At 37.3% G+C, this 26,745-nt stretch overlaps 1 protein-coding gene and 2 long non-coding RNA genes across 3 annotated transcripts in view; 2 read left to right on the top strand and 1 right to left on the bottom strand.

Annotated features, from left to right (window-relative positions):
- Positions 1–26,745, top strand: part of FGF14 (fibroblast growth factor 14) — a 719,779-nt gene that overhangs the window by 21,801 nt on the left and 671,233 nt on the right. The window lies entirely within an intron of this gene.
- On the bottom strand, positions 4,111–10,294 carry LOC105537571. Its single transcript, XR_001005734.1, has 2 exons — positions 10,183–10,294; positions 4,111–4,440 (listed from the first exon to the last, which is right to left on the bottom strand). It is a non-coding gene; the product is annotated as an uncharacterized LOC105537571 (long non-coding RNA).
- The window catches only part of LOC105537572, an 88,414-nt gene continuing 72,100 nt past the window's right edge, over positions 10,432–26,745 (top strand). Inside the window, exons 1-2 of the long non-coding RNA XR_001005735.1 lie at positions 10,432–10,565; positions 11,191–11,358. This is a non-coding gene — a long non-coding RNA (uncharacterized LOC105537572). The remainder of the gene's footprint in view (positions 10,566–11,190; positions 11,359–26,745) is intronic.

Raw genomic sequence — 26,745 nt, 5'->3', positions numbered from 1 at the left:
CTGGAGGCTTGAATAAGGCTTTCAGAGACCTAGCTGACTTTCCAGTGAAAATTTGGAGGCTCTTGGTTTATTTTCTTAAGGAAAATGGAAATTTTTCTCTTAAAAGATAAAACTTGTGTTTTATGATAGCAAAAAATATTTTCTTTTCAATTACATTGCTAGAAAAAAGTACAATTATGTGAGATGAGTTGCTTTACCTTTCTAACTTGTTTACTGATTAGATAAGTAAACAAAGTTGGCCTCAAACTTTAGAAGAGGGTGGACTTGTTAACATGAACATGTTAGCATATAGGTGTTCTTTTGCCTTAATCTATATGCACATGAACTCCCAACCACAGGTGATCCGCCCACCTCGGCCTCCCAAAGTGTTGGGATTACAGGCATGAGCTACCACGCCTGGCCCATTATCTGTGCTAGAATATTAAGATACCTGCTTTTCTTGTATGTACTCTAGCATTAGTCATGTGTATATGCTGAAATGGATATTTGAAAATATTTTCTGGCTTTTATAATGTATGTATGCCACTTCATTTTTACTATTCTCTTCCCTAATTATTTACACCTAAAAATAATTATCTTAAAAACTTTGAGGTAAATTTTATGGTCATTTCCATTCTCTGATGCTTTTTACTCTAGTTATAAACGAACAAAGCACATATTAAAGCAACCTAAGTATTGAAGCCTTGGCTATGCTCTTGGTGATTCTTCTCACACCTGAACACTATAAATAGCTTGTCCTGTCAATTTTTTATGTTCATGCAGATTATAGCCTTTCCTTTATTCCTACTTGACTACTTTGTGCTCTGTCATTCACTTCTTTTTCTTAGGAAAAAAAAGTGACCTAGATATTTGAAGTCTAGCTTGAATTTGCCTTTTTCAAGGACCTTGTAGGAAACTCTCTGCTCCATAAATAAGCATCCTGTCTTGGGTGGTAGAGAGGTTGGGCCCAATGAGCACATTTCTCACTGCAGGCTTCGGGTCACTAAGGCTGTTCCTCACACCTCTCATACCTGGCACCAGCGGGCTTGTGCAACAAATTTCTCCCTTTCTTGGGAATGTTGGAAAACGTGGAATTCCAATGTGCTCAGAGAATATGGTTTAGAGAAACTCGCATGTGAAGATGACCTGATTCAAAATGTCAGTCAACTAATTAAATAATTGATTTCCTATTGAATATTTAATATCCCAGTAGCAATTAAATTTCATTTCAAGTTACTTCATACTTCCTTGGATATTTTATTTATTTAGAATGTTACAGAATTATAGCAAGGGCTTTCTTTTTCCAGGAGAGGCAATGGGTGAAAGGAAATGTCTTTAAGAGAGCTATAGACTAGACCATTGTGTATGGAGGCCTGGACTATGGAGGCCTGGACTATAAAAGCCATGATGACATCATCAGTATCTGACTGATCATTGAAAACCTAGGAATGAATGGGGGCATGGAGGAGAGGCAGACAGTGGAAAGAAAAGAGCACAGAACAGGGTTGTATTAGTCTGTTCTCATACTGCTAATAAAGACATAGCTGAGACTGGGTAATTTATGAAGGAAAGAGGTTTAATTGACTCATGACTGGGGAGGCCTCACAATCATGACAGAGGTGAATGTGGAGCAAAGTCACATCTTACATGGTGGCAGGCAAGAGAGCTTGTGCAGGGGAACTGCCATTTATAAACCATCAGATCTCGTGAGACTTATTCACTACCACGAGAACAGTATGGGGGAAACTGCCCCAATGATTCGGTTATCTCCACCTGGCTCCACCCTTGACATATGGGGATTATTACAATTCAAGGTGAAATATGGGTAGGGACACAGCCAAACCTGAATATCAAGGGTGCTTACAGATTCCATTAGTTAATGAAATAAGGGACCCAGCTAGGCGTTTTTATTGACAGTAGAACCAGCAGATTTATTCCTTAAAATTTGGATGTCAATGTGGAGATGTACTTTAGATACTACCGCTTCAAAATTAACAGTTTCTTTCATTTCAGTTAGGTTTGAACTCAAAAAGATACTTTCAAAGAAAATATATATTAGTACATCCTGTTCTTTTGGTTATGATTTTTGATTTTACATGTACAGTTTTAAATTTGTTGATCTTTTTAAGGAACAAGATTGGAAAAGCAAACAAGACAGATAGCTTTTATTGATACTTTAATTGCTGATTTGGGGTTGGGTTCTCTTGAGACTAGAGTTTTTTCTTGCATGAAAAGAAACCCACATGAATATTTTTCCTTACTGGAATTTGGAAGATATAACCTAAAATGGAAACTAAAGTTTATATTTAAAATTGTAGCCTCCCATATAAGCAGTCTTATTTATTGAATTTCAAGTATTCATTTTATTTCACTCAGAAGTTGGGTTTTATATGTATAATTTTTATTTTTTTTTACTGATAAAGCCTTGCCTAGTCTTCTACATCATTGTTATTAAATAACGGTAAATTGAGTCAAAGAATTTCTTTCCAGTCATTAATTTACTACAAAGTCTTATACTTTCAGTTAAAACATTTTATTATTTGTATTACACTATATGCTGGCTGATTTGATCACCGCTGTGACTTGTACACTGTGCTAGAAATTAGGGTACAGGAGCACAAAATACCTAATCCTGGCTCCAGCTGAGCACCTGCCCCTAGATCGATGCTGCCTAGTAGTGAAGATTAAGACAGTATGGATGTAGATTTCATTTGTGGGTGTAACTGTGGCAGCAGGGCTATTACTTTTTACCAGCATGAGTGACCTTTCCTATCACGGTGTGTTTCCAATTCCATTTGGGTACAGTGAGCTGAAATGATTGGCCAGATGTTATGGCTCATTTATCTAAAGTCTCCCTTTAACTCTAGTTGTGTTATATTACTCTGCCTTTTTGAACTCTGTTTTGTTTAGTTCAAACAAACAAAAAGTTTAGTCATCTGAAGCAGAATTTAGCAAATGTGTATTTATTAATCGAAATTCTCTCATGTCTCAAATATTCTTCATCTTGCAGAATCAGCATAATTCACTAGCAAGCTTGTATTTTTATGACATTCTTTCAAGTTATTGGAAATTTAGTTAAAATTGCAGAAACTACCAATGAATCACTTGAATCACTTAAAAATTTACTTTAGCCCTTAATTGCAAAACCGCTAGAAGAAATTGATTTGGTTTTGTATAATGTAATTCCTTTTGGTGAATGTTCAGTGAGGTTAAATAATCTGACACATCTGCTTGCTGACATATATGTATTTTATATGTAAGATATATATTTAAAATATATGTGAAATATCACCTGAAACTTTAAAATTTACTTTTCCATTTATTATTCTTCAATAAAATGAATAAGGTATGGACTTTTGCACTGATAAAAAGCAAACTTCTGCCTGCCTTTCTCCTTCACAGCTGAACATAATCACTTAAATGAACCATCATGCACTTAGACTTCATACTCACTCCCCTTACTTTTGTAGTACAACCATTTGTGCCCATTAAATTGTAAGTTCCAAAAAAATCTGACTCTGGCTGACTCATTAATAAATGTTCATTACCCACAGGAGTGTTTTGCTGACAGGAGATGCTCATTATATTTTTAATAATTGAATTGTTTATTTTAAGGTCTCTTCAATAGATAATCAGAACCTGAAAGAGAAGTGTAAATAATAGCAACATTTTCTTTGTGCTTTGAAACTACATCTAGGAAGAGTGACTGTAACGCTGTATTCCTAATTTGTATATCCGAAGACATTTCAGGTCTATTCTAGTACGATGTCATAGTAGGGTCACATGTACAATTAAACATAGACTTTCAGAGTTGAAAGGATCCTGAAATGTCAGTATTCCAGCTTTCCATCCAATGCTTGAGTTCCTTCGATAGCAGTTGTTCTCAACTTTTGCTGTATATTAGAATGAGTTGGGGAGGTTTAAAAATCCCAATGCTATGCTCAGGCTCCATCTCAGCCCACTTGTGTAAGAATCTCCAGGGGGGAGACCTAAGCATTGATATTTTCTTAGAACCCCATAGGTGATTCCAGTGCGCATTCCAGGTAGAGAGCCGTTGTTCTACAAAATCTCTGCAAAATATTTTTCCAATCTAATTGAACTCCTCTGAAGATGAGCACCTCACTACCAAAGTTTGACTTGTGCTTATTCCATTTATTCAAATAGTAACTTAATTATAAGTGTGTTTAAATTATAAGCTGGTTAAATGAAATAACACAAATCAAGCTCACCAATTTTAATACTCAGCTGTTTATAAACAACCCCGAAGAGTGACATTTACATTTAAATTATCTTCTTTGAAGTAGCATTGCAGCACTTTTGAATGACTTCCAAAAGGCTGATCATAAAATCACTTCAGTCACTTTCAAATTTTACTTTAGCAGCAATGAAGTTATTTGGTATGACTCAGATGAACAGTCTGCTCTGTCCTGGAGTTATTATGGTCATTTCATTTTCTGCAACCTGGGGAAACAGACAAGGGATGAGCAGACTTGTTTTTACATGTACCTTACAGATTTGCCTTGCAGTGTTTATGGTTAAAAGTTAGGTAGGCACCTTTAGAAATGTGCTAGCTTCACAGGAAGGTAATTTACCCTGTGGACAATTTTAAATATACTGAAAGAATTGAGTGGAATAGTGAAGGCTTGGCTTTATAAAGCTCTTTAATTTTAGAGTAGAGTTTTCAGAGAAAGCGCCATGTGACCACACACACAAACACACAAACCCGTATTCTTGCTTAGGAACTTATCTGTCCTGAGACCATCCACCTGCATGTCAGTTCTTTTGAGCACCTTTACATTTCTTTTGGTTCTTTAGTAGGACCTGGCTTCTAAAAGTCAGTATATGACATAACTGATAAGTACTTAAGTAGTTCTAGGGTCTGAAGAGCTGTGTTTGAGTTTCACCTCCCTTCCTACTCATGGTGTAGCCTTGGGCAAATTATTAATTTCAGCCTTAGTTTCCCTAGTTTTACAGTACAAAGAATGCCATATATCTTTAGGAATGTTATGAGGATTTGTAGTAATGCATATAAAACTTCACAGTAGCCCCTTCATTATAGAAAGGCCTCATGGACTTAAATTTTGTGATACATTAGAATACCAGCATTGCTGGGCATACTACGATGATAATACGTTTTCCTTTTTTTCCCTACAGTAGTAGGAAAAAATCCTGAGGCTAGTTCTGTAGAGAATATCATCTTTATGCTCCTTTATAAAAAACTATTCTGAGACATGATCTTAGATTGTTCCTTTACCAAAATGAGTTTCCTCTTGGAAGTCCTAATGCTTCAGCACATGGGTAAGCATGGGTCTCTTTAAGGATATAGAGGATAGGGGATGGTTGAAGCCCCTCGATTTTCTCTGGGGAACCAGGAACGCTAGCCTTTCTAGTAGCGTATGTCAACCAAGACTTTCCTGGCAGGTCTTCATTGCTAGTCTTCTTGTCTGTTACTTTGTAGAGTTGCCAGATAAAGGACAGCCATTTAAATTGGAATTTCAGATGAAAAACTAGATTTCTGTTAGTATAAATATGCCTCAAAGGCTGCATGGGACTTTTATATTTATTCATTATTTACTTGAAATTAAAATTTAACTGAGCATCCTGTAGGTTTCTTAGTTTTTCTGAATCTGACAACCCCTACCTACATGCTTTTTGGGGTTAGATGTTGGGCAGGTTTTATCCTAAAGTAATATATTACTATTTTTGAATGAAGTAGAGAGGAATACTTCTTAGTAAGTGTAAAGGCTAAATTATAGCGTTAAAATGTCTTCATTGGTTAAAATACTACAAATATAATTGTTACAAATTAATATCAATAAATAAAAGTAGACAATGATGATCCACATAGAAGAACATCTTCCTACTTATCTAATCCCAAGAACTTAAGGGAATCTTGAACCTCAGCATCTTCCAACTACATACTTAAGGCATATTAAAGAGAATATATGATAGTATAAGTATATCCTTTTAAAAGAAAGTCTGAAATTAAAAAGGGTTGAAGTGTGATTATCCTTTGTTTAAGACATGTACAATCATTTTATTTATATATATTTTACATATTAGTGTAGCAATTCCTAATTACTCCATAACACACTGAATTCTCCCTTCTGTAAACTTGTAAAGCATTTACTCTGTTATTCATTTATTCATATTAAGTAAGCATCTTCTATGTGCCAGGAATTGTGCTGAGTGCTAAGGGTATAAAAATAAGAGCAAATCTCTGTCCATGTGGAGCTCATCATACAGCTCTGGAAACAGATACAATATTGACATTATAATGCAACGTGACAAGAGCTATAACAATGAAATGAATTGCTTCTAAGATCCAGAAAAAGTAGTCTGATGGAGGCTTCACTGGAGAAGGGACATTTAGACTGGATTTTCTAGGACTAAGAAGCAAATGAGGCTATTTTAGGCAGAGAAGGAGAGAGAGAGAGATAATGAGTAAAAAAGAATAAAAAAAAAAAAACCCTCAAACCCAACACCCCAGCCTGTGAAATAACCTGCTGTAACTTGGAACTAGTGAGAAGACGGCATGGGGAGGGGCACCCTGGAAACAGGGTAGAGTGTAAAGAGTTGGCAATTTGATTTAAAGACAGGGAAGAGGAGCCCATGAAGAACATTTTGTATCAGGTTATAAATTCTGTTTTTATTGTATAGTCAACAGAGTTTTAAATAAGACTGAGGCCTTAAGTCAGTGAGACCTAATTGTTTGTTTCAGGAATATATCTGGAGTTTGAAATAACACGCGACCAGAAATTGTTGCAGTAGTTCATGGGATACATGAGGACAAAAGGAATAGTGTAGTTGCACTAGAAGTGGAGAGATCTTGAATGTGAGACATTTGTAAGTTAGAATTATTAGGATTTGAACACTTTTTCTGTTGTTGGTTTATTTTTATTTTTATTGTTTGGTATGAGGAAGAAGGTATGAGGATAAAAAATAGGGATAGTTCATGTAGGTGTGTGTTATTTCCCTAAGGCCTTAAGGTCATTAGAGGAAGGGTCTCTCTCCTAACAAACAATAGTCAATACAGTCTTGTTCAATTTAAACCAGAAGCACAAAATGTTTAAGATGGGTGTATTTGTATGTCTGTACTTCATTATTATTTTGACAAATCTAGTCAGTATTACAAGAATAACAGGATGCACATTGGCAAACCCATTTTTATCCCACTTAGTTAAATAAAATAATCCAGTTGTCTGACACATAATGATTTTATCAAAATTAACCTTTGTCTTTGATAACTTCTGCTCTGTGATTGTTATCGTTTACTTTAAAATATAATCATGGCCAGGTGTGGTGGTGTATGCCTATAATCCCAGCTACTCAGGAGGCTGAGGTGGAAGGATCAAGACCAACCTGGCAACATAGACTCCATTTCGTAACAAACAAACAAAAATGTTTGTATCAAAATATCACATGTACCCCATAAATATATATATGTATCTTTTAGGTACCCAAAATCATTAAAAATTTTAAAAAAATATAATAATGTATAGTTCTTTTCATTTTTTAATGTGTCAATATAATTGTTCTTTGGTGCCAGGCATAGTGGCTCACAATTGTAATCCCAGCACTTTGGGAGGCCAAGGCAGGAGATCACTTGAGGCCAGGAGTTCAAGAGCAGCCTTAGCAACGTAGTGAGACCCTGTCTCTACAAAAAATTTAAAAAATTAGCTGGGCATGGTGGCATATGTCTGTCATTCTAGCTCCTGCGGAGGCTGAGGTGGGAGCATTACTTGAGCCTGGGCGGTTGAGGATGCAGTGAGCCAAGATTGCTGCACTCCAGCTTAGGCAAGAAAGCAAGACCTTGTCTCAAAAAAAAAAAAAAAAAAAAAAAAAATTTGTTCTGTTTCATAGGTAAAGAATTCAATGCTGGATAAGTCTGAGATAGACCAAATGTGGACTTTGAATTCATAGTTTTACTTTTGTTGCTCAGTGTTAAAATCATAAAACCTGCAACAAAGAAGCAACAAGCAGTGATGCTTTATATGGAAGGACTTTCTTGTTCCAAGAAATGTATCACTTTATATACAACACAATGTACTATTTAAATGTAACATAAATTATATATTCCTATGCATTATTTCTCTGTTTATATATATTTTTATACTAAAAAAATGCTATTTGTGAGTTGAGTTTTACATGGGTGTATTAAGGGAGGCGCACCAGTTGATGAGGTGTTGTATGAGATCTTTAAACACACCCAGACTCTAAGGCGGCAATGAATAACCTTGAACAGGTAAGGAGCCAGGTGGCCCTAGGGTAGGGAGAAAGTGCGACATTGTAACATCCCTTTGGATAATGTCTGCAGCCAGATCCTGTGTCACCATGACTCAGCATCACACAGACATTGATTGCACAGCACAAGGAACACACAGGAAGCAAAGCTGGTCTGTCACATGGCAATTAGTTTGAGACACCACACCTGTATTCCCACCGCGCATGTCATTCCCCCATATCTTTGGCTACCACAGAGGAAAGCAGAATGGATCTGGGCAATTTATTGTCTTACTTTCGCTGAGGAGAGGGAGAGCAGGAGAATGCATGCTATTCCACTTTTTCTGTGCTGCAGTGGGCATGTTGGTCATTGCTGGGAGCCCTTCAGTGAAGGAAAGTTACGGAACACCAAAAAGTGTCAGGAGCTTCCATGTGGCTGAAAAACCACATTCCATGGACATCAGCCAGTGTTGTAGTGTTAGGCTGTGACTTAGGCATGTAACTGGGCCAACGATTCCAGTTTTGCATGGAAAAAGCACACATGATTAGTTTTTCAATGAGGAAGTAGACAAGTTTTACTAATCTGTTGACTGAGAGCTTACAATATACTCATGATGAAATCTCTCTGGAGCAAGTCCTATGAAACAGTGTAATGACTTGGCACAGGATGGCTGGATTTGCTTTAAAAAAATTCTCATTCATGTTTATTTAGGTCCAAAGGATCCATTATACTTCAGCTTTATATGCTATTAAATTTAGAGATGACACAATTCAGGACACATCTTACATAGTTCTTTTGGTGGAACAAAAGCCCTGATAGAATAAGGTGACATTTATGGGCCTTTAATATCAACATTACAGAAGAAGGGGAATTGCATTTTCTTTGTATGTAAGAAAATAATGACTAGAATAATTCTGAAATGAAATCATGGCATTATTGTCAGGATTGGTAAATCTTTTTAATTAAGCTATTATCATTTCCGTCATGCAGCTGCATTTAATGTCTTAAGTAGGCAACATGATATTTTCACAGGAATTATCAAATAAACTCAGTATGTTAGCTTCCCAGGGACTTGGAAGCTTTGAATATAGAGGAGGAGAAGGTCCAATGAGGGGAAAAAGACCTTCTGAACCCCCTGTGGTCATAATTCCAGGGAAAGAAGGAGAAGAAACTTAAATATTTGTTAACTGCTTACTGTCTGTTAAGATTTTTAATGTATTTTATTCCCTTTAATTTTGAAAGCAATTCTGTGAGTTGAATAATTATTTCCATTTTTTTGCTAATGAGAAAACAAGCTCCTCAGAGAAGGTGAACAGAAACTGACCTATTAAAACCCTATCATGTAGGTACTGTGTAGGAAGTTAAGATGTATTTTCTCATTTAATTATCAAAATAAGTATCATTTTATGAACATGAATTAAAATAGGCTAGATTATACTTTGGTAACAAATAGACCCAAAATTTCAGTGGCCTAATAATATAAAGGTTTATTTTTCACTCACACAAAGTTGACTTTGATGCCAGGGGACTTCCCAAGCCAGTTCCTCCTGTGGTTTCTTGGCATTCGAGGCCAAGGGAAGGGAAGTAGCACCATGATGCGGTCACACTGCCTGGAATGAGGACTCCTTGCTTGTTGCCGCAGGGAAAAGTGACAGGAGAAGACTGCATGGGTTCTTAAGGCCTCAGCCTGGGACTTACGCACGTCCTCTTCCCTCTTAGCCCATTGTCCGGGGTCTAGTCACATGGACTCACCGCACAGTGGGCAGGTTGGGAATCACGAGGGAGAAGAGGGATAGCAGTGACCCCAACTGGGTCTGCCACGGCACTGTCACCCCCATTTTAAAAATGAGAAGACTGAAGTTCAGAGAGGTTAGATTGTGTTCCTTGATCACTTCCTTGGTGATTTGTAGACTCAGTTCTTGAAACTAGATCTCTCTCAGTCTAAAGAATCTGTTTTTTTGCCCTCTACTCCATCTCACCCCACACACACTCTGAGTAATTTCGTGGTTTGGAGTTAGGTATGGATCTGTGGTCGCCAGCCTTCAAGATGGCTCCTGTCATCCTCGCCTCCTGGGATTCATGCCCTTGTTGTTCCCTCTGTCAGTGAATAGGGCTGACCTGTGTGACCAGTGTGGTATTGCAGAAGAGACAGTGTGACTTCTGGGACTAGGTCATAAAAGACAGTGGTGTTTTCATGTGTCAGTGCTCTCTGTTGGATCCCTTGCTCTGGGGAAAGCCAGCTGCCATCAGGTGGGGACGCTAGAGCAGCCCCAGGGAGCCCCGATGTGGCAAGGAACTGAGATCTTCTGCCAACACCCAGGACCAACTTGCCATCCATGAGAGTGGGCCATCTCGAAAGTGGGTGAGTCAACCCAGGTCAGCCTTCAGATGGTTCAGCCTAGGCCAACATCTTGACAGCAAACTCATGAGAGACCCTGGGCTAGAACCACTCAACTAAGCTGCTCCCAAATAATTCTTGACCCACAGACATTGTGTGAGGTGATAAATGCTTACTGCCATTTTAAGAAGCTAAGTTTTGGGGTAATTTATTATGTGGCAATAGATAACAATATAAACCTTTTTGGATTATTTCTTTGTGTTTTTCCCGCAACTCTGAGACAATTCCTACTTTTAACGGTGAGTTTTTAAGAGCTAAATGAGAAAGTAATTGCCACACAATGTTATTAAATTTTAGCTGAATACATCTTATTATTTACTTTAATCTTGTAGTTCTAGGCAAGCTCTGTGTGAAGGTCTACACTAAAAAATGATATACTCTGATCTAGTTCAGAAGGGAGAATTTTTGAAATTTACTTTCCATCAAATGTGTATTTTTCTGTTTTGAGATATTACCTGCTTGAGATTATTTTATAGTTTAAATTACATCGTGAAGTTTTGAGAAAGAACAAGCCAAGTACATTTTTATTAAGAGTTTACTGTCAGGAGGAAGACAGAATCTAGAAGTAACTCCTTGCTTTTTTTGCAAGGAGAGTATTGTCAGTGTTTCAGTCAGTGCTTGCTGCTGAGGCAGGAGAGAATAATTGTGTAAAGAGGGGCTCCCGCAGTGCAGGACAGGAAGCCACCATGTGAGCACCACGTCCACGTGCAGGCCGCAGGCTTCATTATGTCCTGAATACCATGCCTCAGCATTTCATGTGAGTAGTCTTAGATTATTCATCAAAGAACGGGTTATGTTTACAAATATAATGGTTTTAAGAATATTATAATTCAGCATGTTGACCACTGGTACTGGTACAACATGTTACAATATACTGTGCGTTTAAGTTTTTCAATCACACATGATTTACTCTTTAATGTTGTGCAATCTTTCTGAGATCATCTTTAAGCTGGGGAATCTTGTGTTTCCCAGGGTACCAGGAGGGGAAGACTGGGTACGAGTCAGTAGTCTATGAACTCCAGTGAAAGGCAGCAGGATACAATTTCTATTTGATTTAACATTCTCTTAATATCGCTGTTTTAATAACCTTGTGTTGGGTGAGATAAAATTTTCTTAATGAAAACCTTTTCACTAACCATTGATGCCCATTTGCCCCTACCCCCATTAACAAACACTTCCCATATATACACTCTGAACTTTCTATCTTAGCTTACTTATTGACAGTTGGGCAAATGACAGTGGAGAGAACATTGTTTAGATCAAACAACGTATTATTGTTGGAAATATGGCTGTCTCCTAGAAATATAGCCAAGTCAGGGTAATAGTGACCATATATTATATTCACATATACAGATTTTGTAGGTCTACATATACAAAAATATAGACACATATACATTTCCACATATAACTATATATAAAAAACTGTTAACTGTAATTATAATTACACATACACACACACACACACATATACATAAACAGGTTGGAAGTAGGAGATCCCCAAGGAAGTGGAGACTGAAATTCAGACACGGAGACCTTAGCAAGGTGAGTCAGACAGTGAGAACTGATGAGAGATTCCCTGAAGGAACATCTAACAGATTTTAGTGGACAAAGCAAAACAAAGAATCAAAGATAATGCAAAAGTTTCTAATGAAAAGTCATACTTTAACAAGCATGGGGAAATACAATTATAAACTTTTGATATACATAATAATTTTTATGAGTAGAATCCAGAGAGGTGGCTGCAGCAGGAATTACTGTCACCGTTTTGTAAATGAAGAAACTGGCTCAAAGAATTTTGATTGATTTTTTTAAGGTTTCATAGTTAGTCGAGGATAAAGCCAAAATTGGAATCTGGGGGTTTTGACTTCAGATCTTTCCATTTCCATGGATTCCTCAACTGGGGGTCTGGGCGTGGCCCTCTAGGATCCATGCTGTGCTATCCTGTCATGCATAGGCTGTGTGTGTCCGTGAATTTTCCCGGTTAGAGGACCCAGACTTTGAGATTCTCAAAGGGGCTGTGACTCGATAGAGCTTAAGAACTTTGTTTCTCCCTAGTGACTGCCTGGCTCAAGGGACCAGAAGGTTGACGAAATGAGAGGGATGGTCCTGCTGAATCATTAGATCATGGAAAAGTACATTCCCACAATGGAGAGACCTAGTTGTGTCGAGAGTCCTGATTGCGAGACAGAAAAGAGCAAGAGTGTTGGAAGTTAGGTAAATTTTTAAGGGAAAAATCTTACTTGGGGCTGGGCTAACTCTGCATCCCACTCAGGAAAACAGGTCGGACTGAACAGTTTAGGCCACATGGATGTTATGACTAAGCAACAGTTTCGCAGCTCGCCCATGTGCATGTGCTTTCCAGTTTTTTGGATATTTCTCCCATAGACAGTTGTTCTTGTGCTCTGTTGCATGCTGATGCTCAACTGCAGAGGAACTGAATGGAGAAGTTCAGAGAGACAGTGGTTTCTGACCACTGGCTGCGGTGCTGTGGATGGTGCCAGTGAAAGGTGGATGCCTTTTGTTGAAAACTCGCTTCGACTTTGTCATCAAGGTGTCTCTGCCATTTTATAATCTAAAGTCAGATCTGTTTACACTTCATAAGTATTGTTGGGTTTACTTGGCAATATATAGAAATGTCTATTGAGAAGTCCTTCGATTGCCATAATTCCTTTTTTCTCAAGCGTAGTAAATAGGAAATATTCTTAAGCATGAAATAGTGAAGAGCTAAAGTGAGAGGGCTGGAATTTGAAACTGCCTGAACAAACTCAGTCTTTAGAAGAACCCCACTACTGTTGGAGTTACTGTGAATATGTGAGCAACCTTCTAAGGCTGAATTGAGTGCACTATGAGGTTGTGGCTTGTTATACAAATTTCGAAACCATGAAAACAAATCGGCATGAAAGTAGTGTCATGCTAAAGCATCCTGGTTGCCTTAAACCTCAAGCATGGTGCCCAGAAACATATTTTACAGCACAACTGCTTTTGATCATTTGAGTGTTCACTAAGGAAATCATTGCATCGCATTAATACAGATGTGCACGTTTGTCCTGTTGAAATTGACTTAAAAAGTTTAGTGCAAAATCCAGTGGCACTTACAGCATCTTCCTTATAATAAAAAAGTAGCAATAACACAATTTCCTTCAGATCCACAACCACGTACCTGGGTATCCAAATGATCTAAAATTGTTAGCTTAGCTCTGTCTCCATCTCAGGTGCAAACAAGGAAGCTGAAAGTGTGTTTTGGGGTTAAAATATTCAAATGCAACAAAATAATAGTCAAGACCTTTCTTCAGGAAAAGATCCGTTGAAAGACACTTGACAGGATCCTGCAGGACATTGAGTTCCATTCCCCTGAAAAATGGAAAGATCTCTCTGTTTAATGTTAGACATGAAGGTAAAGAATCTTGCCTATACATTTGTGGAAGCAGATAGAGAAGAAACAAGTCAAACTATTCAGAGTGGCAACAGGACAAATAAAGAGCTCCCGACAGCGGTCACAGGCAGATGATGGAGACATCACATTAGAGAATTAAAGAATAATAGATTTTCTCCAGTTCAAGAAATGCCTTTTTTCCCCCTTGTGGCATAATAATAATAAACATTAATCTTAATGGCAGAATCCTGCTATGGGAAAAGAGCCTTTTCTAACAGGATGCAGTGGCAGTGTACTGGAACACATAGTGTTCTAATTGAGCATGTACCACACCTACATTTTTAGAGCACTTTACAGTTTACAAAGCTCTTTTAACACTTCTTATCTCATCCAAATAGGCTGGAGTCCTATTTCTGATTTCCCAGTTGACCATGTGAAATACAAAAACTTGCTCAACCTCTCCCAGAATCACTTTCTTTTCCTTGCAAAATGAGGAAATTAATGCCATCCCAAATGAATATTTTCTTTCTAAATCAGTGAATGAGAGTATGTTTTCTCTATAAATAAATTAGCAACTCTAATAACTGGAGGTCACAATTAACTGATCTAAATGTTAAGTCGATTAACCATTCAATTTGAATTTTGGAGTGTGTTAATTTTAACTGTGATTGGTGCAAAATTACTGTACATTTTGATTTCTTTGTTACTTAAATATTTTTCTTTCAGATGTATATCTCTCTTAAAACCATGAATTTTATTGTACTTCCTGTTACCGCAATGAAATATTATTAAAGTCAAGTCAGTTTTTATGCCTTAATGGTTTAATATTCTTAACATGTTCACTATTTTTAATGAGTTTTTTCCTATAGAAAGTAAATCATTCTCTTTTTCAACACTTCAATAAAGTAACCTTTTCCATGTGAATTTAATTAACATGTAAGTTTTTTCCCTTCATAATATGATTAGAAAAAGATAATTCAGTATTTTTTTAATCTGATTTTGAAAATTTTACCCTGCAAAATCATTATTTAAAATTTGAGTTTTTTTCTATACTTGTATGGACTTTAGAAATGAATATCAAAATAAAATCCTTTTTCTTTCTTCTTTTGGCATTGGATAAAATAGTGGTGTGGGGACCATGGGTTCTGTTCTCACTAAACTCATAATTTTTATAAGAAAGAGAGACACAGATTTATTGAATAAAATCTGTGCTGTGTCAACGAAGTGCTATTATACATAGTGGTAAATAGCTGATTTTGCCTGCAGGCAAGATTAACTTCCCCATATCATTCTGTTCATATTGCACTTATCCTGTTGATAAGGTATTATAATGAGAAAAGTTTCCATCTCCTCTGCTAAATATTTAACTTCTTAGAGCAGAAGCACTTTTATTTATCTCAATATCTCTATTCCTTACCTTGAATTATGCTCATTAAACATTTACTGAATTCAGTTTGGTGGAGAGAAGTTAGAAGAGCCCATAGAGGAGATAACATTTAGTAAATGAGATAATACTCGACATAGGCTTGAATAATAATGAGCCAGAAAAAGATAAAATAGGGGTGAGGAGGAAAGTACAGTCCTAGCAAAATCATGAGGGAATGAAAGCTTGTAAAGTATTTGGAAAAGGGTGACCTAGTGTTAGGGAGTGGCTAGAAATGGAGATGAAACGGTTTGACCCAGGCCATATTTATAAGGGCCTGGACTATCACGGCAATGAATTTAGAGTCTTCTGGAATAAACAGATCACATCAGTGTCTGGCAGTAGTGAGGACACTTCCAGCAGCAGTGGCCCCAGAAAGAAGGGCACGACAATACTTCAAATAAGAAGATGAAGTCCTGAACCAAGGCAGTGGCTGTGGAAATGGAGAAGAGGACATGATACCAAGAGACAATGAAGACTGAAGGAGACTGGGCCGCTGATACCATGAAACCACCATGTCAGCCCGGGACTGCTTTTCACGTCCACAGTTATTTGAGAGATTAAAAAAAAAAAAAAAGGTCCTATCTTGTTCAAGCAAATGCTATTAGGTTCTCTGCTATGTCAGTTAAAATCATAACCTAACGAATACAAGGAAGACATCCAATGGGTTCAGTTTGGAAGATGTGAAATCTAAAGTTGTTTTAAGGGTTTAGAATTCAAAATAGTGTTCAAAGGTAAAGATAAAATTTTGGAAACAAATCCCACATGAATTCATAGCTGAAACCATGGAACTGAAGAACAACAGCATTTACAGGGAAGGCAAATGAGGGAGTGGCAAACAGTACAGGAAACACTCGGGGAAAACGGAGCAGCATTTCTGGAAGTGGATTCTGTTACAAATTCCTGTAGTACTGGCCTGTAGGTGTGCTACAAAAGAAGATTCACAACCAATACACAGCGTGGCTGGAGTCTGAGGCCTAAAATCCCCATGGCCAGTCTACATCTCAGGCACCAGTTCCTAAGACATTTTGGCACCTGAATGCTTTCAACATTTTGGGCATCAGGCTTTGATGCCAGGTTAACTTCTGTTCTTCTCCATGCTGTCTTTTCCAACTTGATGTCCTTCAGGTGAATAATATTCTGCCTGTTCTTGGCTCACCTCCTCTCCTGGACCACAGACAAGTCCAGGTGAAGAGTGCTGAGCCTCTGACATGCTGTTGATGGTGACATTTGCTTTTCTTTGAAACCGCTCTGATTTGATGGTCTGTCTTGAAATGAGATGCTCAAAAAAGAGCATATCAATTAATATTGCTGTGTTATATAACTTTTTAATTTACGATCAAGACACTGAGATACTATTTGCTTAGTAATTTCTATTTGGAGATCTTAAGACACACTCCTGTTTTTTAAAGTTCTCCGATTTAGACAAGGATATAATTTCACTGGGAGATATTTTAGAATTACCTTCAAATGAAACAGCAATCTCATCCCTTCTTTGCTTTGTAATTTATAGCCTTCTTTGCTTTGCAATTTGTGGCTCGTGTGTGTGTGTGTGTGCGCGCACATGTATGTGTACTGTCCAGCGTTTAGAATGGAGTATGCAGTGGGAACTGTATACTTGGTTAAGACATGAGAATATAAGAATTGTATTCTGACTGAGGGTAAAAGTCCATCTAAGAAGAAGTGTTCTCAGATAGGTGTGAATGGTTAGTTGGACCATCTGATGATTTTCCTCCTTGAAATTGACTTCAAAAGGTGTTTGTACTCTTCTCGCTAATTTTTCCCAACTTACTGTGGAGGTATTACCTGTGATTTATGTAAACTCTAATTGAGAGTTTATGTTTTCATCTTGTACTACCTCTTAAGGGTAATCATTTTACCAAGTAACTAGTACTACATGAGATATTATTTTATTTGTCTCAAAATTATTTCTTTAATTTTTAATGGACACAGGCAAGCTCTGTCATTTCTTTTTAACCTGCTCTACCTCATCCATGACAGGGAAAATTTTCAATCACGATGCTGCCATCTAGATCAACATGCTTGGGTTTATTTACCTTTGAGCAGATGTAAGTAGCACACTTTTTGGGGCAAGTAATTTAATTATTTTGTAGGCTAATTTTCAAATATGTAGACTGTTCCCAACAAGATCATCTGGAAATTGTATGTTGTGCCATGGTTTTAAAATCACCACAAGTTGACAAAAGGCATGATCTTGATCTTTGATCTTTCTTCAAATGAGGATTTTGCACATAGCATATCCTTTTTGTGTGTATGCCAAGATAGTGACTTTAAGTAGTATTAATTATTGCTTAATAAAAGTGAAGTTAGAATGGCTGAAGGGGCAAATGAGTAATGAATCTGTATTTTTATGTGTTATAGCTACTTCTGATATTTATAGCTCTCTAGCTTTGTTTTAAATACATCATCGTATTTTTTTTTGGTTGAAATTATATTTTTATTCAAAATCCAGTCTACTCATTCTATGTTATTCTATATACTATACCTATATCTATAACTTCTGTTATTTTTAGAGCTTGGAAAAAAATTGTAAACACAGCAAATTATTTTCCCCTTGGACTTTTTATATTTTTTTTAAAACATAAAGTTGATTTTGGTTGATTTCTCTTCTAAACCACTATAGTAGTTTTCCAATGGAATCATGTTGAGATTTTCAGAAAGTTAACATATAAAGGAAGTGAATTATCTTTTTCTTACTCTACTTAATGCAGATTTTCACTTAATAAGAGAATTTCACTGAGATCTGAAGGGCTAAAAATGAAGTTTTAATTTGGAACAGCAGTTTGTAACTTTAACTAAACCACTGTACATGTACATTTTCAGATGTACTGTTACCAGTTTTCAAATTCATCATATTATTTTTCCTTAGGACAACCGAATGGTGGAAGAGCTGCCTTTTAGCTGGTGTCACACAGAAAGAAATGCAAAAGTGAAAACTAGCAAGATGTGTAGGAATTCAGATTTCCATGGTATTTTGATTAAATCATCAAAATGTAGCTGGAAATTTATATACTAAAAATTATAATATGGAAAGAAATATTAAGGTGCAACAATAGTGTATATGCTTGTTTGTAGTATGTGAAGCACATATTCTTTTTAATTTAATGTAATTTTAAGTTCTGGGATACATGTGCAGGATGTGCAGGTTTATTACATAGGTAAACGTGTGCCATGGTGGTTTGCTGCGTCTATCAACCCATCACCTAAGTGTTAAGCCTAGGATGCATTACCTATTTATCTTGATGATCTCCTTCCCCCCACCCCCACTGACAGGTCCCAGTGTGTGTTGTTCCCTTCCCTGTGCCAATGTGTTCTCATTGTTCAGCTCCCACTTACAAGTGAGAACATGCAGTGTTTGGTTTTCTGTTTCTGCGTTAGTTTGCTGAGGATAATGGCTTCCAGCTCCATCCATGTTCCCGCAAAGGACATGATCTCGTTCCTTTCTATGGCTGCATACTATTCCATGGTATATATGTACCACACTTTCTTTATCCAGTTTATCATTGATGGACATTTGGGTAGATTCCATGTCTTGGCTATTGTGAATAGTGGTGATGCACATTTTCCTTGCAGCTGACATGTATCAGATGATTATAAATCTTATCAGAATCTGACTAATGAAGATTTTTCTAGGGTTTAACTCCATTCATTATAGAGTTAATCTCAGATGATCATTTAAAACATTTGAAAAAGAAAATTTTATTGTCTGCATCCTTTTCAATGTCTTCATTATTTTTAATTTTTGGTAAGAAATGTATTTTGTGGTCCATGCAGAGAATGGTTTTGTGTTAGAGAAGTAAAAACAAATACACAGTATATTGTGTTTTCAGGTGGAGGACAGGTCAGAATACACATACACAGACACACACACACACACACACACACACGATACTACTTGTAGATTAACTGATGACTTCAAATCATGAAGTGAACTGGGCCTTAACAGCTTGTGCAGTCTTCACTGCACTCTTGACCTTTGCTAGTTTATTGGAACCAAACTGTTTTCAATCACCCTAGCAAGACATGTAGTTACAAGCCTGTAAGTTAGGGAACCTCATAAATTCACTGGGATGTATTGGAATATAAAATCGTTATAACTGTGATGGTGTCAATGTCTACTAAGTACAAACACTAATTAAAAATGGCCCTCAGTGAAGGTCACAGACAGTGATGATAAATTACTTGTTTCATATAATTAATGTATTCCTGAAAATATATACATGAAACACATTTTTGTTAATGATTCACATTTCAACTGTTTATATGCAATCATTATTTACAGGACACCAAAGGTTTAAAAAATTGTGTTCTCTGATAATTGTCAAAGATAAATACTTTTAATATAAAGTTCAAGATTTTAAAATATAAAGTTCAAGATTTTGCCCATTAAAAATAATGTTTTCCTGATGTGAGGTCAAATTGGAAATGACTCTGGTTGAAATAGAAATAATTGGATTGCTTTTGGTGAAAAATCTTTCCCTTCTGATATCTCTGCCCATACGATTGTTTGGTGTGTAACTGCTGGTATAATTCCTGTATATCTACAGATATGTACATTTTGCTCTAGAGGACGGTAAGCTAGACCTTGAGGGCTATTGTGTGTATTTCTCTGTGAATGTGGCTATTCTGAGACATTTGTAAAGCGAGTATAATCAGTGAACCCATTTTCAGTGATAACACCTTGCCCACCAGACAAGAACACTAGCAAAGAGTGACATTTATTGAACACATGATCGTCCAGGCACCATTCTAAACACTTCTTCTATACTAACTCATTGAAACCCCACAATGTCCCTATTATTACTGTCCACATTTTGTAGGCTGTGGAATGAAACACAGAGAAATTACTTAATTTGCTCAAAGTCCCCTAGCTAATAGCTGGTGGATTCAGGATTCAAATTTAGGCAGTCTGACTGCAGAACATACTGTTTTAACAGCTACATTGAGTTGCCTTTTAACAGAGAATAAGAACTCCAGAATTAAATTAAAATATTTAATATTATTTCTGAACTTTGGCTACTGCTATTGGTAGAACTTCTATGTATCCTGACGGATATATTGTCAGTGTCCTCATACACTCTCCCAGAGGAGACCTCTGGGCCCCACTTCAGGAAGCTCTAGAGTGTGCATGCAGGTGTGGTTCCTTCCTCCTGGAGGAGATCTTGCATGGTACACTGTACCATGAAGGACTATAAGGAACGTAAGATATATGATGTACATCCTACAGCCTCGAGATGTGCAACCTGGTGTCCCTGATGGAATGTGAGGAGTTTACCATGATTAAGAGCTCAGATGCTTTCATTAAAAAAAAACCAAAAAACATTATAATGGAAGTAGCCTGTGTTAGAATCAAACAGCTCAGGTTTTATGATTTAGAATGTACACTGGGCCCTGCTCCTCCACCACTTCCTAGCGATAGTCTTTTTTAGCAGTGTGAAATGGAACTTTCCAGATATTTAAGAAGTATCAGATATGAATATCTCTGTGTGTGTGTGTATATATATATATATGATATATATATGCATTTTATAGATTAAAATCATACTTTACATGTTGTTCTGGCATTTTGCTTTTACTTAATAAATTAAAATTATCTTCCAGTCTCAGAAGTCCATGTCAGTGTATTGGGAATTAGCTCATTTTAAAAATAGCTGCTGGGTATTCCAGAATATAAATCTATGTAGTATAAATAATAATGCCATTAAAAGTAATCAAATAATTTATGTAACCAATGCCCTACTATTGGAAATTAAGTTGTGTCCCAGTTGTGTGATTCAGTGGGACAGTAAACAATGGGACTTGGACATTGAGGGTAGAGAGGCATAATCTTGCCCTCAGGCATTGGTGCATTCCTGCCTCTTAGACCATCAGATCCTTATCTAGCAAATTTTCAAGGTTTTTCATTAATAATAATGACAGATTTTAGATAACATATAACTTTTTGGTGGGGAACCTTAATGTACTCTATGTGGTTGATTGACTTATGAACCTTCACTATATTTTGTCAGTCAAGAGGTAGGCATTAACTTTCTGAATCCTATATTTTTAAAGCAATTACAAATGTTTCACACCTGAAGCTCTAGATTTATGTCTAATTACTTCAGAGTTATCCTTATCTTGCAAAGAACTCTTCAGTGTTGTGTAAAGTTGCATGGTTGGGTTTTAAAAAGTTTTGCTCTTAGTAAGGAGCAAAGAATTCTATTAAGGAAGAAGTGATGTTTTCTGGGTCTGGCTTTACATTCAACTGAGATGTTTTAAGTGCTTATCAGCAAGTAATCATTTAAGTCTCCTTTCTTTGACCTTTGTTAAAATGTTCATCTCTTTCTTTTTCGCCAATTCTCCACTTAAAAATCTGTTATGACCTAACATTAGTAGTGAAACTATTTTGTGAAAAGTTCTAAAAATAATAATCGTGAGCAAGTGACTTCTAAATGGCAATTAAATTGATGTCTGGGAGAGACGAGGACATTCTGCTAACTCAACTGCTACTCTCTCTGTGCAAAGTCACATGAGATTTTAATAGCATAGGTTGTTACCTGAGATGGAAAAAAATCTTAGGCTTGAATTAGTCCTAAGATAATGTATAATTGCATTATTTTGTTGAATTGATATGAGTAGTTTCTGTAATTTTTAGAAAAATTAATCCAAGGAATAATTATTTTAAATATATTCACATACATTATGTTCAAAATATTCTGCACAAGGTTTTCAGAGTATGAAGATACAAACTACGGTAGAGACTCAAGTTGTAATTTTTTAACAATTTGAGTAGAGTTACTCAAAATTCTGTTCCTTCTACAGAATACTTCATGCTTGTATGATTTCATGGGAGGGGCAGATTGTGTTATTTGGAGTAACAATTTCACACACCTTGTGACATACGAGATGGGGAGTTTAGACTGTCCTAAGGCAAACATTCCCGTGTGTCAAAGCTGCAAACTTCCAGCCAGCACCACATACTTAACTTTCCAGGAATCACCATCTGGAGGAGGCCTCAGTAATACAGCAACACCTTGTTAGTCTGGACATATCTCACTGACTCATTCTTTGGAATGTGTCACCAGCATCTGGGCAACTTTAGATGGAGGCCTTCAGTATTGTGAGTGCAGGGATACCTGTGAAATATAATGGTTGTGCAAATTTCATTGAACAGTAGTTGATGTGACCTACAAAGCCTAATACATTTGTTTTTCTTCATGATCTATGTAAGCCCTTGCTTTATTGGAATCTGTGTTAGAAAACATGTCAGTCTATTATTCCATTATTGTTACAGCATTTTGCTACTGCCATCATTCATCCCTCACTCAACGAACATTCATTGGGTACCTTTTAAGTAATAGGTATTAGATACAAAAATACAGAGGTGAAAAAGACACCTTTTTCCCTCAAGGCTGTCACAAAGGCAAATAGTTCGATGACAGTGTGAAATGAGCTACAAAATATGTAACAATATGGGTCTTGATTGCGCAAAGAAGGATATGATGAGCTGCAGCTGAGATGTTAGGGGAGGTCAAGGAGGTTTTTACAAATAACGTAACTCAAGCTAGGTCTTGAGGGCTGAACAGATTTTACCAAATAAATAGGAAGGAAAATACTTTCTCTCTAAAGAGAGAATAAGCACAGAGGTGTGTATTTAACACATTCTATAAAGGGAAGTGCAAATGATTCTTTCAACAGTATTGATGAAGTTGTGAATCAAAAGTATCTGAGATAGGACTCAATCAATTTATTTTGCCAAGGTTAAAGACACACCCATGACACAGCCTCAGGAGATAAAAAAGCTACAATTTGCCTACTAGGAAATTCTTTGTGGGCTTCAAGATGATGACATGTGCCCAATGTGGCTGGGGTACAGCTTGGGTTTTGTCTTTTAGGGAGACATGAGACATCAATCAATATGTGTAAGATGTAGATTGGTTTGGTCTGGAAAGGCGAGACAACTTGCAGTGGGTAGGAGGCTTTCAGGTCGTAGATTGGTAAGAGACAAACAGTGGCATTCTTTTGAGTCTTTGATCAGCCTTTCACTGAATACAGAATTTACATGTGAGAGAGGGGGTAGAGGAAGAGTCACTTTTGTCTTAGTCTGACTCAGTGAATCTACATTTTTATATAAACAGTAGGTGAGAAGAAGCAGTCAGATATGCATTTGCCTTAGATGAGCAGACGGATGACTTTGAGTTCTGTCCTTTGTCCCGCACCTGTGAAGGTAAGCTATCAATTTACATTGCCAGGGTGAAATCAACAGAACTCTTTTAAGGTAAAGATCTTGAGTCCCAAAAGGAATTTCCTTGTGGGAAAATTGTGAGGGAGGTATGTAGCTTTTTTAATCTTTGTAGTTATTTAGGAATAAAATGGGAGGCAGCTTTGCCTGAGCAAGTTCCCAGCTTGACATTTCCCTTTGGCTTAGTGATTTTGGGGTCCTGAGATTTATTTTTCTTTCAAAAAGTGTATACACCAGACATGGTGAATGTAGTCTCACGGTGGGAAGCTGCCAGAAGGGAACCTAGAGAGGAAATGAGAATGAAGTCAAAGTAGGCTTCCCCTAACTATCAAAATGAACTTAGAAGAGCCTGATGGTGGTAGTGGAAGCCACAAAAGGATTTTAAATAGGAGACTAATACAGTTTGGAAAAACACGCTGCCGGGTGGAGGATAGATTTGAGGGGTCGAGAGTGTAGGATGGGAAGAGTGAATGAAGAGACTGTTGCAATCAGTAGTCTTAAGTGGGAGGTAGCGAGGTCCAGGAAGTGAGGATGGATTGAAGCGATCCATCTACTGTGCAAGAAGGCAGAGTGTGGGAGTACTGGGGACTGATTCAATTTGAGAGGACTGGAGGTGTGAAAAGGAAGCTTGAATTACAGCATGATTGTTCCAGGAGGCACCTGACGAGGTACTTCCGTGGAGAAGATAATGCTTTCAGCTTAGGACATTGTGGTAAAGCTTTTCAGAAGGCAGTTGGGTGTATCTCTGTCAGAAGCTTAGAAGAGGGGCCTAGGTGGGGGGCACGGCTTTGGGGTGATTACATTGAGCTGGTATTGAAGCTACAGGGGTTGATGAGATCACCAAGTATTTTAGGTGAGAAGACAAGAAACGATACACAGAACTTTGAATGACACCAATAGTGAAGACTTGGATGGTGAAGGGGAGCTGGCAAAGAGATTGAGAGAGAATGCACAGCAAGACAGAAAAACAAGAAGTCTATTAGCAAACTGAATGTATTTTCTTTTGCCTCACTGCTTTCATGACTGTGTCTAATATTTTTCCATGAGTCCAATATACATTTTTACTAGGTATATTGCTTTTATTTTTAGATACAATGGTTTTCAATTCCTTGTGACTTGACACTGGACTCCAATTTTTATAGACAAGACACTTTGGAATTTAAACTATATGCATTCACATAGTGTTTATAAAGGGTGAAAGTAAATCTAAACTCTTGATTCAAGACTCTTTCAGGATAGCAGAGATGCACCAGGGGAAGGGGAAGAGGAGTGAGAATTAGAGCAATCTATTATAAGGGAGGATATTTTGAGAGGAAAACTTTTCTCTCTTAAAGACAAATTGTTTTCTTGCTAACTGTATCTCAACATCTTAAAAGAATCCCTAGTTTATGTAATTGCTGATGGCTAATGATAGACATGTCCTGGTGTATGAGTAAATGTAGATAAGGTTTATGAGCCATTTATTAAAACAACTTGTCTCCTTAGTGGCTAAAATTCCCCCCCATGTTTTCCTCAAGGAGTCATCCAATGCTGTTGTTTTCTATGGAACCCTATAGCTATTCTGTAGGTATTTCAATTTTCAAACGAATGTTGCAGGTGTGTGTGTATGTGTGTGTGTGTGTGTGTGTGTGTAAAGATATAGATATTGTGGTTGTTTGGGTATTTTATAATGGTGAAATCTATAAACTTACAGCTTTCAGTACATTTCAAAGGCTCAATAATAAACCATAATGTTTGACAACTTCCCAGCCATATTCATATAATAGGTGTATCTCCTTTAACCAAAAAAGCTGTGTTTTAAACATTTGCTTGTAGTTAGGTTGCAGAACACTTTTCCCCCCATGGAAATAATGTTGTAAGTGGGACTTGCATTCAAGCCCTGCCTACTGTGGTTGTTTGAAATATGTTCAGAAATTCTTTGACAAAACCTTCAAATGGTAGAGCTAATTCCTCTCCCTTCAGCATGGGCTGGATTTAGTGACTTACTTCTAACAAATAGAATAAAAAAGCAGAGACAGCTGAATGTGGCTTCAGAGACTAGATGACAAAAGGCACCTTGGCTCTCTTTTCTCCCTTTCTCCTGGATCCCTCGCCCTGGGGCCAGGCAGCTGTCACATCCTGAGGATGCTCAGGCAGCCTGTGGAAAGGCCCCCATGGTGAGGAACGGAGGTCTCTGACCAAACGCCATGTGAAGACTCCAGCTTGGAAGTGGACCTGCCAGTCCCTGTCAGGCCTTGAGAAGACTGCGGGCCTGGTGATAACCTCCTTCCTAGAACCACCCAGCTAAGACGCTCTACGTTTCTGACCCACAACAACTGTCAGATAATACATCTTTGTTGTCTTAAGCCACTGAATTTTGCAGTAACTAGTTACCCATAACTAATACACCCACAAAACCCTGTTTGATTCAATTTGAATACTCTCTAAAGATTTCCAACAAAAAACTATTAAAATATAATTTCAGGCAAAGGAGACACTGTGAACATGAATAAATAATGTAATTTGAAGATATGTTTGAGGGGAAAGAAAGCACATTTAATTAGAGAAAGATGAGGAAGAATTTTTGTTTGTTTGTTTGTTTACTGTTTTGATTTAGGTTCCAAAGGGAAATCCTGGGTTTTTAACTGGGTGTAATTTTATCATACTTGTAACTGTACTTTTTACAAAATTTTTAGTCTTTTTGATTCACATAGGAAAGAAACATAATGAGAGACTTAGAAGGGAGGGAGAATAATTTTCCTGAGGCAAGAGTTAGAAGAGAGGTAGAAAGGGAGATGGGGAGAGAGTTCCACGAGGCCTGAGAAAGGAGAGGAAGCCCTTAGCAGTTAGTGGTGAGAAGCAGAAGAGAGTGCCCAGTGCTGGCCTGTAGGTCTGAGGAGGAGCAATGTGGGTGTTGTGGTGGATACCTCCACCCCCAGAAGAGGAGAATCTGTTGCTTCCTGAAGCAAGTTAGGTTGGAATGACCTGGAGTTTCCAGTGGTGAGAGGGAGGCCGTGTCCGGTGACTATGCTTATGTAGAAAGCTTGCAGAAGTTGAATGGACATTCAAGGGAAACTTGGATGAATATGGCTGCATCTTACGCCACTCCCTACTTCAGTGGCAGCTC

This window comes from Mandrillus leucophaeus, unplaced genomic scaffold, assembly GCF_000951045.1.
Source record: "Mandrillus leucophaeus isolate KB7577 unplaced genomic scaffold, Mleu.le_1.0 Scaffold175, whole genome shotgun sequence".
Lineage (NCBI taxonomy): Eukaryota > Metazoa > Chordata > Mammalia > Primates > Cercopithecidae > Mandrillus > Mandrillus leucophaeus.
Note: the sequence above shows the minus strand (reverse complement) of the source record. Positions and strands in the feature narration are given on the sequence as shown.